Genomic DNA, 10,830 nt, shown 5'->3' with positions numbered 1-10,830 from the left:
TCTTTTTCTTTTTCTTTTTTTTCCTGCTCCTCCAATCACCACCCGCCACGTGGCAAAGGGAGGTGAGGGGGTGACCCCCAAAAGGAGGTCCCAAGCATTATTCTATTTTTCTATTGTCACATGTCCATTGTTTCAATTTAGCTAAGGCTTATAAAATATAATTCTAACTACATAGATAAAAATTAAGAGCGAGAGAGAGAAATAAAAAAACAAACAAACAAATATAGGCAAGCAGTGTTGTTGTTATATTGGTCAAGTCGGGGAAAAAAAAATCTGTGTGTTTGGTTTGAGTTTTTTGGATTAAATTTTTTAAAGATTGAATTTTTTGGTTTTCTTGTTTTTTTTTGTAGTGAATATTTTTAAAATTTTAAATATATATATATTTTACTTTTTTAGATATATCTTACTTAGCTGTATCTAAAAAGTAAAAAAATTGTGAAAAAATATTTAAAAAAATTAATAAATACATAAAAATACTAAAATGTACTGAATTCTCGTATTTTTTTTTTGTATTTTTGGTATTTAGTAAATTTTTAAAAGATTTATTTCATAAAATTTTTACTTTTTAGGTATATTTATGTTAGGTAGGTCTAAAAAGTAAAAAAAAAAAAATTGCTTAAAATATTAAAAAAATTCAATAAAAACAAAAAAATAAAGAAAATAAGAAAGTAAAATTTTCTGAAAAGTGTTTTTGAAAAAATGGAACCAAGCAAAGTGATTGTGCATCCTTTGGAGACAAACCAGTGAAAGACAAAACAGCATTAAGAATGTATTTCCAAGTAGAATCAATTGATTCCCTGAATGTCAATAGCATGCATGTTTGATTGATGATTACATAAAAAAAATAAAAATAATAATAAATAAAAATATCAAAAAATCGAAGGAATATCAACCAATATAATGTGATAGCGGCAAATTTGAAATTCTGAATAATAATTAAAGATGTTTTAGTTGAAAATAAAAGGAAAATAAAGGATTACATCTTTGTGTATAGAAATTTTGTATAGAATTTATGTTTGTATATAATTACCCTTATCATATGTTTAATTCACTCAAATGAGAAATGGAATGCTCATTTCGTAGCCTCCTTACAAAATTACCATTCACTTATAATGGAAAATGACAGTTTCATTGGCAATATATTTTTTAATCATTTTTTAATTGAACCAAACGCGAGAATGAATATCATAATAAAATGATAATTTCATTTCATATTCATTTTAATGAATCAAACACTACCATAAGTCTGCTATGAGAAAACTAATTGAGTAAAAAATTCGCAATTTATTTCTATATTTTTCTTTGAGCAATTGCATATATAGTTTCATTAGGATTGATTGGCTACTAATTTTAAAAATATGTGAGTTGCAAGATTTGAAAAATGGTATTTAACCATGAAGCTGAATATTCTGATATCTTTGTTTGCAAAATCAAGATTAGTACTAACTCGATCATACATTAACCCAAGGGCACTAAAATTAGCCACTCTTTAGAGAATACTCAATAATACAAATACTTAAATATTTGTATTTAAAATTTATGTTTTGTGCTTTTTTACATGAAAAATTATTGTCAAATATAATTTTTTTTAAATTAGGGGTCTGATTGATATTTGAGCATAATTTAAGAGATAAAATGAAATTTAAGATAAAGTTTCATGCCATTTCATGCCATATTAACAAATTTTGTATGATTGAGACAACAAGTATAATGGCAATGTCAAATTGATCAAAAATCAAATAATTTAGATGTAAAATTAATATAATTAAAAATAAATAAAAGCTAAATTAATTTTGAATAAATTACAAATATGCCCATGCAGTTTGTTTAAAATATCAATTATTCTTATAATTTTAAAAATTATATCCTGCCCCATTAAAATGTATAATTGCATAACAAATAATATATTTCATTAATTAATTATTAAGTGAATTAATACTTTTTAATAATGTCACCAATATATCTTAATTAATATTTGTGTTAATTTTATTTGTTGTAAAGGAAATAATTAGAAAATTTTAAGGGAACACACTATGATACACATTTTATATGCACCTTATAACTAAAGAAGAAAGTAATATAATGTTATATTATCTGAGTCATAATTAAAAAAAAATGCCATAATCAAATACAACACGAGTCATAATTAAAGAACTCATGAATCATAACTAAAATAATATTATTACTAAAAAAAAAAAAAGACCACATAATTAGGGGGGTATATTGTGCATCTCCTGTTAGAATTTCCCATCAATCAATTATATTAAATAACAAATTCTAAAAACAGGTGTATTTTATGGTCTATTCGGATTGAGGCAAGTCTGTTGTTATCGTTATTAGAGTATCTCTAAGGCACTCTGTAAATTAGTTTTGTTAGCTATTATAGCTAGTGTTATTATATTTTAGTCACTCCAATTAACTAATTATTACACTAATTATTTTAACAAAAATTTTGAAAACTAGTTTTATTTGAAGAGTTTTGGGAGATTCTTTAAACAATTTAGGTGTATAAATAGATAAAATAAAAAGTAATGTTAAAGTATATAAATAAAAAAGAGATAAATAAATAAAATTACTTTTTTTATATATATTTTTTAAACTTTTTTTATATTTTATCTAGTAAAATATTTTTAATTTTTTTTTATATTTTAACTAATAAAAAATGAAGAATATAGTTGGAGTTGCTCTTATGGTGAGGAGGGATAGGGTTTCGCAAGATGAAGGCGAGCGAGAGATGGCTGCCATGGCTGGTGATGATTGTGTGTGTGGGTCTTTCAACAAACAAGAACAAGTTTAACCATTGCAGTAAAAGCAGAAAATAGAAGGAGACGAACACAATGATGATGATTCCGAAGAAGAAGATCGTATTTATAATCATGGCATGCGTTGTATGACCGTGGAAGAGGCTCAGAAGTACGATGGAGTGATCAAGTCGAGCGAGGCATAATAATAATATTTTGTTTTCTTCTTCTTCTTCTTCTTCTAAATTAATTAATTAGTTCAATTTGATTTGTGTCCTATTCTATTCTGATGATTTTAATGTAAAATTATTATTTGTTTGTATGTACAAGTACCCGATTGTATTTTGCCTATGGTTTAATTTAACTGTTAGGTGAATTGGATGAGACATCCCGACCGTTTCAGTAGATCAAGTCCGGTGCAATTTTTGCCATTGTCCAGTTCAACAGTGACTAAGTATGTGAGCAAATACATATTTATTTCTTTTACATACTACTGTTTTACATGCTGTGATCTTTGAAACGCGAGTGTTTGTTGGAGTAACTGAGACCGAAGTAGATTTACGCAGCATTAAGCAAAAAATATAATTGCACATGGGAATGTTTTTTCATTTATTATTTGTACTCAACCTATTTTTGAAGAATGACTTTAGCAATATATCCTAGTGCATAATCAATAAACTGAATAGCATAATATATTACCCTTTGAGGGGATGATGAGAAAAGGGATGCGACTTATCAGTCTCAACCTATTTTTGAAGAATGATTTTTAGCAATGACTATTCTATAAGTAGGGAAGAAGTGAATTTTGGTGTTGTTGAGGTGATATCTTTCTAACATTTTTCCTCTTGCAACATTGTTCGTTTTGAAGGGGAGGAACATCTTGAGTTACAAATTAGGTCTTTTGGTTTTGAAAACTGAATAGTATGAGTGGGTGGTGAAGATTTCTAACCTTGGGGTATCATCTGGCTCGATGGGGATGCCATGGACTTGTTTGATGAAATCAGGAGAAGGTTGTTTGCAGAGTAGGGGAGTCTAAGAGAAGGAAGAAATGGATCGATAAAAGTTAGAAAAAGATTTAGAAGTTAGACAATAGGTTGAATTTTGAAGGTAAAGTGAAAGGGGTAGTTAGAGTGGTGATAGAAAGCATTGTGAGAGTTGTCTATAAAGATGTGGCGTTTCTTATGGAAACATTTTCTTTTTTGAATATTTCGTATCAATGGTGAAGCCTTCCGCATGTGCCTTCTTCATTTTTTTCTCCTCCCCATGAAAATTGCACTTTTACCTATAATTGAAAAATATTATCCAATTTTTGGTCCTTTGAAGTTTCCAGTATATCCTGCTAAATTTTTATACCTCATCTTTTTATTTTCTTTTTCATTTTTTTCCCTTCTTTTCTACAAAATCCCTGCAATTTGTCACTTCAATTGTTTAATTTTGCTAAAATCTTCTCTTATAATTGTTTTATTATTTCAATCTTCCCTCTTTGTTTGTGTAATTCTGCCCTCATTTTCAATGGAGTACTGTAGAAGTAATACAAAAGTGACAATGCTTGTAATCGGAGGAGGAAAAAGTAGAAGCAGCTTTGAAGATCCAGGAATAGGAGTAATGCACTGTTTTTGTAACTTTAGATTGTTAGATTAATCAAAGTGTTACTTTCTTTCCTTCATTTCCTTTTTTTATCATCTTTGGTAAGTTTCTTACACTGCACAATAACCGCAAGGTATCATGAATGTTTCAACAAGACTTTTGGAAGGCAGCAACACAAGCCGAGAAGGGAGAAAAGGAGGTGACACCGAAACCGAAGTTGATAAGGCATTGTTTTGCAATAAATTCTAAACTTCTAGGTACGTTTTTAGATTTACTATATTGTTTATTTATAATGTTTTTGTGATCTATTTTTTGATAAAACCGTGTAAGTCTAGCCTGTACTTATGGAATGACATGGATTTTCTTACCCAAAATTCCATCCAAAACACTTTCAATTGCACAATTGTGTCTCGAGACTTCCGTATTTTGAGATTGTTGGCACATCGTACGGTTAATTGTTCATTAAGTGTAGGGAATATGAGATTTTGGCTATAGAAATTCCCCAACTTTATGGCAATACTACCCCCACCCCAAACAATGTCGGATGGGTTGATGCTGTGCCATCATTTAAAACATTACAAGAATCATGTCAAAAAAGTTAGGATTAGAAAAATTCTAGTAAGGATCATGTATTTTTTGGCTTACCAATCCCCATGCCTGTGTTCGAGGGATGGACATTGACCTGGACAAAATTTAATAAAACCTTTTCTTTTTATTTTATTTGTATTTCCCCTATGTTTTTTTGTTACCTGTGTTGTATCAGTGAGGATTGAGGGGTAAGTCCCCTTCACCCTTTCTCATTTTAATGAAATTTTTCTTAAAAATGTCATTTAATTTGTTTCTTCTCTACCATGTTCACAAATTTCTTTGTATGTTTCTTGTAGCTTTTTTTTTTTTTTTTTTTTTTTTTTTTTTTTTGATCGGCTAAAAAAGACTTTATTGACGGAAAGATTATGTACAAGCATACGATCATCACCAATAAAGAGGGTTGGATGCAAAGGGTATCATAGCAAAGTTAAACCATCCCAACTAGGTTGCCATTGCGTAACTAGCAACAATCATATACCAGCATGCCACCAGGTAGGTGAGACACCAACCAACAAGAAGGAAAGCAAACAAAGCAAAGGGGGGATGGCACAGTAAACAATCATGGCCTCATAGTAACACCCAACAAGCACTGCACAGCAGAGAATCACACTAGCACTCTACCACCAATGCAAACTCTGATTTGCTTCATGTTTAAAATGAAGTCATTGAATGAAAAATGAGCTAGTTTAGGTGATAACTTCACCCAAATAGCAACTCTTTTCTTGACCAACTCAATAACTTCATCATGGCTAGGATTTGAGTCTTTAAATCTACACTCATTTTGAGCTTCCAAATGGACCACAAAACTGCTAGAGGAATAGTTCTCCAAATCACCTTTTCAGATTTCCTGACTTTGACCCCATCCCACCAATGAAGCAACCCTTCCACTGAATCTGGTAATGCCCCAAAAATACCCCACCACTGCAGCATAGCGGCCCAGATTTTCCAAGAGAAGGGGCAGACTAGGGGAACATGACAAGCAGATTCAGACTCAGCTTTGCATAGAATACATACAGTAGATGCATTGCTATACAAGACTCCAATTTTCTGCAAAAATTCAGCAGATTTGATTCTAATCTTCCAATCCAGCCATCCAAAATATTGGACTTTGGCGGAGTAGGCTTAGACCAAACCAATTTCTGTGCATGCTGGAATCTCATGGAGTCCGAATGTTCTTTGTGCTATTATTATTTTTCTTATTGTTTCAAGGCTGTGAAAGTAGAGCTATTTGGACAATATGATGTTTTGTAATTTGAATTTGAACTTTTAGACAATGTGATGTATTAAGTAGTAATTTATTATTATTATTTTTTGCAATACTATCAATACACCAGTCATTTATGTTGTGTAATTTGTTTTTCCCTGATAAATATAATGTTGTGTAATTAAAACAAAACTAGGAATGTGACTTGGATAAGGCTTGCCATATTACAAATAATTCAACTATAGCAGGATTTGCTCATAGGTCCAAATTACAGCCCATACATACGGGCACAATGGGCCGGTCTAGGATTAGAATTTTGTTTAGGGCTGGATTTGGGATAGCCGGAGTAGACCCAATATGGGGTCGCGTGTCACAAACCGACTCTTCTGAGTACACAACAGAACTAACTCTCTCAAAATCAACAAATTGGGAAGACTTCCAAGTGAGCGCCCAAAATTAGGAAGTTGGGCTAGCAAGTTTTCAACAAACTTCTATCCTTGAAAACTCTCCAACTCCAAATTAAGATTATCAAAATTGATACAGGGAAGAAAAGAAAAGAAACTGCTTAGGATTCACCCACAACATAAGAAGAATACTAGGTAGAGGTCTAACTTCGAGTTAACAGAATTCAGGTAAGGCTTTGGTCAATAAATGGCGTAGTGTCTACCATGAAAATTCAACTATTAAAGGACTTGCACATCCAGTTTAGAGTATACATAGTTTGTCTTCTTGAAACAAAAGCTAGGGAAAATAAAGTTGGTTCAATCAACAATTCTTGATTATTTTTAAAATCAGAAACTACCCATCTTCTGAAAAATCCAAACCAAATCCTATGATTTGAACCAGTCCGGACCAATTTACCAGTTCCTATAAAAAAATTGCTGCCAACAAGTCACAAACTTTTGCAGGTAAGGTTTGCAACAAAGTTGATTTTATCGAGTTAACATATGTATCTTAATTCAATATAATAAATTCATTCCAAATACTGCCTAATAAAGGGTCACTACTAAAATTTCAGCTTTTTGCGACGGCAAAATGCCGTCGCTAATACTCCGAATGCCGTCGCAAAAAACTTTTTGCGACGGCAAATGACTTTTTGCGACGGCAAGAGGGGGGTCGCAACTGGAGGCGTTGCAAAAGAGTTTTTTTTGTATAATAGTGTCGTCGCTATTTTTGCCTTTTGCGACGGCACTTTACAGTCGCTAATAATGTTTGAAATTTTTTGACTTTTTGCGACGACACTATTTTACAGTCGCTAAAAATGTTATTTGAGATGGCAAAAAATGCCGTTGCTAATAGTCTTTTTTTTGGCAATGGCAAGAACACTGTTTTTGCGACGGTGTGGTGCTGTCGCAAAAAGTATTAAAAATATGAAAATTTCTATTTTTTGCGACAGTGTACTGTCGTCGCAAAAAGTATTAAAAAAAAAATAAAATTTTTATTTGTTGCGACAGTTTAGCGCTGTCGCAAAAAGTAAAACATGTATCAAAATCAATAAAAGTATTAAAATTTTCTATTTTTTGCGACGGTGTAGTGCCGTCACAAAAAAGAAAAAAACATCCTGCAATAAAATTATTAAAAATATTAAAATTTTTCCATAATAATTGCGTAATAATATAAAATTTCCTATATAAAAATAACAATTTCTCCATAATAAAATATTCTTCCATTCATAATTACACATCAACAAAATTATCCCACTACATAATGTTCCATAATACATATATAATGTTTAAATACATGATTTTGTTCATAATTCAAAATAACGTAAACTAAAATTAAATGTTTTTCTCATCATTCTTCGTAGATAACAAAAACAAAAGTTAGTCACATTCCCCACAGATATGCATTCCACAAGAAGCACACTCCTATATGAGAAATATCTGAAAAATAAAAATAAAAATAAAAATAATTAATGACAATATAATTATGTGTTAATGTTAATTACAAAAAAACATAAAAATTTAACTACTATAGCATCAAATATAACATTTTTTTTTGTTAGTCATCAAATCCCACATGGATAATTAAACATCTCAATCAAATACAAAAATAAAAATTTAACTACTATAGCATCAAATACAAAAAAACATAAAAATTATATCTGAAATCTGACTCTAACTCCCAACAACATCAAATACAACATTTTTTTTGTTATTTATCAAATCCCACATGGATAATTAAATGTCTCAATCAACAATGAGAACAGATGCATCTCTGAGAAAATTAAGCAATGGAAATAAGTCATGACACCTTCAAAGAAATGTCAGCCTTCTAGTATCTATACAAAAGTTCATCATCCTTCAATTAATTGGCACATAGGCATTTTTTTTTTTTAGCTGAATTCTGGATGGATTCATCATCATTAGTCTTTGTAGTCACGTTTTTGTTAAAACAGTTGAGTGTTTCCTACAAAAATATTGGGGATTCTTTTTTTTTTTTTAAACAAATGCATCAAGCCAAATGGCAGTGCACATCCAGGACAGTGACTTTAAAATGCCTCCTTAACATAACAAATAAACACCAAGTAGAAATCAATAAGAGGGCGGAAAATTCAGACACTCAAAACATTTAAGCCCTCTAGGACATGTAGGGGGCATGCACGGGCGTGCATGCAGGAAACTACCTTCCCTTTGCCACTGTGAAACTTCTTAATTTTTTCACTCCGCCTTGTTATAGCCTGGTTAAATTGTAGACCCCGTATTAGTTAAGGTGCTAAATTACTATTCTAACTACTTAACAAAGAAATAGCACACTGCCCAATAACAAGCATAGCATTGGCATGGTGTGAAACACCAGGGAAGCAAATATATACTTATAAATCAAATCTAGATGGAAACAAAATCTGATCTGTCAACATTTAGCCCTACAATCTAGCTCTAACTCATCTTATCAATAAAAACCTTATTATATTTTCCACAGATGTATTTAAAGTTGAAAAAACAAGTAATGAATACAAAAAAAAAAAGAAAAAAAAAAGATAAGGTTAAATAATAGGAGCCTGATTCAAGTTTCAACCCACCATCTCCAGCAAGTATCACCCAAATTTACCCTTTAGCAAAAACCACTATGTAAACCCTTTATTTCAATAAGGTAGCTTACTAGCTTGGATGTGATATCAAAAGTTGCCAGCTTCCAAAATCTAATAGTCATTCACTGAAGATCAGCACCACCCAGATCAGACAAGATGTAAGAGCAAGGAACTGCATAGAAGATTCTCTCACATGCATCAAGTTTTGATTAGCAAGACTGCCAATTTTTTGTGGTTCAACTAGAATTTTAAGCCAATTACGAAACCTTAAAAATTCACAACATGCCTAAGCAAGGCTACTGCATACCCATGCACAGCATTGAACACAAAATTATTACTCACAATTGTTGGACTTGCCAATGACCAATCAAGATAGAAGGATAGCTGAAACTTAAACAAAAATTAACAAATACGAATATTGTTTTACACACTTGTTTTTTGATTGATTAGTAATACTTCTTTTTCATTCAGACCAACCTTGGTTTCTTTAAAAATTAACAGCTTGAATTTTAGGCCTAAATGATGATAGCATAAAATTAGTGATCTTTCAGGAATTTCACATTTTAACAAAAATCATTTTACAGCAACTTATATCCGTCCCCAAGTAGTTTCGAAAACAAGCTCGTATGGATTCATGTCCTACATTTTATTTTTCAAAACATATTATTAACAATATTATTAGCATAAAATTCCCCCCAACACATGTTGATAGCTAATTCACTAAAACATAAGACGAAAGTAGGCCTTAGGGATCCGACAGTGCCATGTGGAAGGCCCGTCGCACAAGGGTTAAAAGTTACTCTAGGGATAATAGGCCGAAGGACATTTTCTATTTTGCAAAACACCACAAAATAACAATGATTTCTACGTTTAGGCAAATAAATACACATGAGAAACCTAGAACCATACCTTATAGCAGCCTGATGAGCATCCTGAGCATTCCCTGTTTAAGACAAAAAAGGATAAATTCCAATTGAACAGTGAATCTATCCTGCCAACAATTGAAAGGTTGAAGAACATACTCAATGCGAATAAAATGCACATTAGCAAGAGAATCAGTGCCTAAAACACATAAACCTTTTAGACAATGTTTGGAACAATGCCTTGCAGTTTCAACCAAAAATTAGGCATCTAAATTGCAAAATAAAAATTTTTGCCAAAGCAACCAGATGATAGCTAACCATCAGCATGAGAAATTCCCATTACCTTTAGAATATTGTCACAAAAAATATAGATATTTCACAAACGCATGAGAAAACACAATTTAACCAATCCTGATAGCTAACCATCAGCATTTGAACATCCCCTTCCAAGTAGTGAATGAATGCTAAAACAGTAGGACCTTTTTAGTAAGCATAAAACAATAAGAAAATAGCATAGTAATATCCCTTTCCACAAAATAAACACACAACGGCACTAATACTCAATTCTAAAAAGACAAGAAGAAGCATATCTGAGTCATGCTCCTATATGTCCAAGATCATTAACTATAGGTGGCTTTTGTCTACTGCATACGTGGATAATAATAATTCAAATGTGCCTTGTAGCACACTACATAGACTACTGGTATTTGATTTTAATTGGATTGCAAAATATTTAGTACAAAACTAGATATAGACTTCCTTCACAAATAGCAAAACAAAAAAACATTTCATGGATAGTTTCTTTCTTGTAAAAAA

At 31.3% G+C, this 10,830-nt stretch overlaps 1 long non-coding RNA gene across 1 annotated transcript; it reads left to right on the top strand.

Moving 5' to 3' along the window:
* The first annotated feature begins 2,901 nt into the window (after positions 1–2,901).
* LOC114286045 (uncharacterized) lies at positions 2,902–6,267 on the top strand. Its single transcript, XR_014336174.1, has 2 exons — positions 2,902–3,195; positions 4,462–6,267. It is a non-coding gene; the product is annotated as an uncharacterized LOC114286045 (long non-coding RNA).
* Positions 6,268–10,830: the final 4,563 nt, after the last annotated feature.

This window comes from Camellia sinensis, chromosome 7 (genome assembly GCF_055761805.1).
Source record: "Camellia sinensis isolate YWXY chromosome 7, ASM5576180v1, whole genome shotgun sequence".
Lineage (NCBI taxonomy): Eukaryota > Viridiplantae > Streptophyta > Magnoliopsida > Ericales > Theaceae > Camellia > Camellia sinensis.
Note: the sequence above shows the minus strand (reverse complement) of the source record. Positions and strands in the feature narration are given on the sequence as shown.